Source organism: Bos javanicus, chromosome 20 (genome assembly GCF_032452875.1).
Source record: "Bos javanicus breed banteng chromosome 20, ARS-OSU_banteng_1.0, whole genome shotgun sequence".
NCBI lineage: Eukaryota > Metazoa > Chordata > Mammalia > Artiodactyla > Bovidae > Bos > Bos javanicus.
Window position 1 is genome coordinate 66,655,757 of NC_083887.1, and position 4,166 is coordinate 66,659,922.

The window sequence follows — 4,166 nt, forward strand, 5'->3', positions numbered from 1 at the left end:
ATCACTGCAGCCTATTTATTTTATCCATAGAGTTTTTCGGCCCTTATTTTGCCCCTCCCCGTTCCCTCTCCCCCCTGGCAGCCACTAGCTCGTTCCCCGTATCCGTAAGGTTTTGTTGTTGTTGTTATAGTCGCCGTGTGCCTGCTAAGTCGTATAGTCAGTCGTGTCCGACTCTTTGCGACCCTATGGACTGTACCTGCCAGGCTCCCCTGTCCGTGGGATTCTCCGGGCAAGAATACTGGAGGGGGTTGCTGTGCCCTCCTCCAGGGGATCTTTCCGACCCAGGGATGGAACTGTGTCTCTTGTGTCTCCTGCATTGGCAGGCGGGTCCTCTACCACGCGTGCTACCAGGGAAGCCTGTTATAGTCACTACTTTGTTTTACTTTTTAGATTCCGCAGATGTCATATCTTACAATATTTGTGTTTCTCTCCCTTATTTAGCGGAGCGTAATAAGGACTTGGCATGCTCACCCTGGGCTCTCTTTCAGTCTCACTTGCGTTTCCCCTTCTTTTCAGCCCCATGGCTTATCCTTGTGGGCCCTTGTGGGATTTCTCCATCTATTCTCATTCTTAGGTGCTCTTACCCAACACTTTTGCTTTAATATCATTATCTGCTCATGATGTGCTCCCCACCCCCACAATGATTCCTCAGCTCCATTCTCCCCTGAGCTCCAGATGTCCAATTCCATCTCCTAATTCCATCTCCGTTTACACGTCTGCATGTCTCCATTTGCATGTCTTGCTGTGACATGACTGAAAAGGCTCCCATTATCTCCCACTCCAGCCAGTTCTCCCCTCGACGGCCCATCCTCTGGTGGCCAAAAACTCTGGCCAAGACCACGGAGTTCTCCTTGATTGAGTTTTCTCATATACCACCTTCAATTCCTCAGCAAGGCTTTCCACCACAGCTTTGAAACATACCCAGGTCCGGACCATCTTGCTCCTCCTACCCGTCTCTTCCCACAGGACTCTGGCATCTCTCACCTGGTTACTGTGGTAACCTTCCAACTTGCCTGCCTGCTTCCACCCATACTTCCTGTGGTGCCTTTTACAGCAGCCAAAGTGATCTTTTTAAACATAAGCCTCCTACTTACGCCTCTGTTCAAAATGTCTAGTGCCTTCATCACCATCAGGAGAAAAACCAAATTCATCACCGTGATCCGTGATCTTCAGGACTTGAAATCCGCCTGCCTTGCCACAAGCCTCAGCCACCTGGGCACCTCTCCCAGGTCCCTCCCTGCTCCCCACAGCAATCTTTCCCCCAGCAGGTGTTCACTGGGCTCCTCTCTTGTGCCAAGCCTACTAGGCTCTGGGGATGGGAATTTAGATCTGAGTAGGGGATACAGGTAGACACACCTACGCGTAAGAGCAGGTGGGGTGTCTGCGGTGAAGGAAACAGCAGAGATGTGGACCCAGGGCAACAGGAGAAGACATCTCAGCTCAGGTGAGAAGCAAGAATCAGGGCGCAGACTCACCAGGAACACACGAGGAGCCCTGAAAAGAGAGGGCAGAGCCGATTCATGGCGGGGCCCTCCCCGACCAGGTGGGTCTCTTTCTGATGGGCAGGTGGGCAGCAGGATTCTCCCTCCTAGACTGTGTAAAGCCCCAGGTCCTGGGACAAAGTGTAGATGAGGGAAGAAATCCTTAAGAGAAAGCAATGCTAGGGCGTAGATTCTTTGTCGTTGGGCTTCACCCCTCCACCAGACGATGCTGTCTGTTCTTTTAGGAAGAGACTGCAGGATCACAAAATCCATAAAACTCACAGCAAATATAGTCAATGGTCCCTCTGAGAGGAGGAATCCTATTGTGAAAGACTAGCAATGATGGTCAAGCAATATTTATGTATTTTTCATGTCTCCTATCAGTTAGTAGCTTTTTAAATGTATTATTTAGCTCTATCCCTGACTCATGGATTTTGATTGCTTTTTGTTCATCAGAGAGCCCCATTTCATTCTTGCCTGAATATCAAAAATAAAATAAACAGAATACATTTATCTGTTCCTCTTCAGTCCTGTTCCCGTGAAATTAAATAACATCATCTGAGGCCAATCGACTTTCAAAGGAATTCTTCCAAAGAAATAATATTTGGATGTATTTGTTGTTTTTAAAACAATTTCTTAAGCAAACAACCACTCTAACCTTTTATCTATAGGTATTTTGAAAAAAAAGTTTTATAACATAGGTTATTAACCTTGATACAGAATTACAATTTTTATCTATATCTAGGACATTTTTTCATCTGAATTTTAATAGATCTTATCTTTTGTTGTGGTTCAGAGATAGTCAATGAAAAAGAAAGGTTTATAAAATTCACAAATCTGAGACAGCAAGCTTATTCATTCAACACTATTTGCTAAGCAACTCTTGTAATCCAGGCACTATTATAAGCCAAAATCCCCCTTGTGTGTGTATTAGTTGCTCAGTCATGTCCGACTATTTGAGACCCCATGGACTGTTGCCAGCCAGGCGCCTCTGTCCATGGCATTCTCCAGGCAAGAATACTGGAGAGGGTTGCCATTACCTCCTCCAGGGGATCTCCCTGACCCAGGAATAGAACCCAGGTCTCCTGCGTTGCAGGCAGACTCTTTATTGTCTGAGTCATCAGGGAAGCCTGTTTACACAAAGCTTATATGTATCTTTTTTTTTTTTTTTACAACATACTGCATCCATTTCTTGAACCAAAAAGATAAGTAACTGATTACTTAGATACATAGGTAGATGTGTAAATGTATGTGTGTATGTATATAGGTGTAGATGGATGAATGGATAAATAAATAGGTAGACAGACAGATGGAGCCCATTTATTCTTCGCATTCTCCCTGTTTTCAGCACCTCTTGGGCTTCCCAGATGGTGCTAGCGGTAAAGGATTTCCCTGCCAATGCAGGAGACTCAAGAGACATGGGTTTGATCCTTGGGTTGGGAAGATCCCCTGGAGGAGGAAATGGCAACCCACTCCTTTATTCCTGCATGGGCAGTTCCTGGATGGCTGTAGTCCATAGGGCCGCAAAGAGCAGGACATGACCAAGCAAATGAGCATAAGCACACATGGCTTGATTACAATACCGAAGGGGAATTCTGTATGTCACAATGAGATGCAGAAAGACAAATGGGATTCCACAAACTGTGTAAGCAGAGGGGTCCACACAGGTCTACAGGGCTGAAGGCCCAGCAGTCCGTCTGGGGGACAATCAGCCATTGTGCATGGCCCGATCACATTAGACAAGTGTGGGAGTGAGTGTGAAACAAAGACGGTCAGAGAAGGGGCCCCAGAGAAGGGGTGTGATTTCCAGGAAGTGCCACTCCCTGAAATTGAGTTTGGTGTGACGGGGCAAACAGGGTGACTGCGAAATCTCTCTCAGCTCCAAGTGTTTGTAGTGAGGCGAATAGCGCCTCTCCCCCAGAACTGGAAACAGTTACTTTCTTGGCTCCAAAATCACTGCAGGTGGTGACTGCAGCCATGAAATTAAAAGATGCTTGCTCCTTGGAAGAAAAGCTATGACAAATCTAGACAGTGTATTAAAAAGCAGAGATATTAATTTGCCGACAAAGGTCTGTCTAGTCAAAGCTATGGGTTTCCCAGTAGTCACGTACAGAGGCTGAGCACCAAAGAATTGATGCTTTTGAACTGTGGTAATGGAGAACACTCTTGAGAGTCCCTTGGACTGCAAGGAGATCAAACCAGTCCATCCTAAAGGAAATCAACCCTGAATATTCATTGGAAGGACTGATGCTGAAGCTGAAGCTCCAAACCTTTGGCCACCCGATGGAAAAGACTCTGATCCTGGGGAAAAAATGAAGGCCAAAGGAGAAGGGGGTGGCAGAGGATAAGGTGGAGAGATTGCATCACAGACTCAATGGATATGAATTTGAACAAACTCTGGGAGATAGTGAAGGACAGGGGAGCCTGCGTGTTGCAGTCTATGGGGTTGCAAAGTGTCAGACACAACTTAGTGACTGAACAACAAGAACAACCAGAATTCACGTCTGCCTGGAAACTCAGATCAGGACCTTACTAGAAATTGGCTGTAAATAAGTTACAGATCTTGAGATGAGATCATCCTGAATTTAGGATGGGCCCCAAGTCTGGCAAATGATGACTGAATGATACCAGGAGAGGACACATGGGGAGGCAGAGAAGAGGAGTGAGAAGACCAGGCAGAGTAGA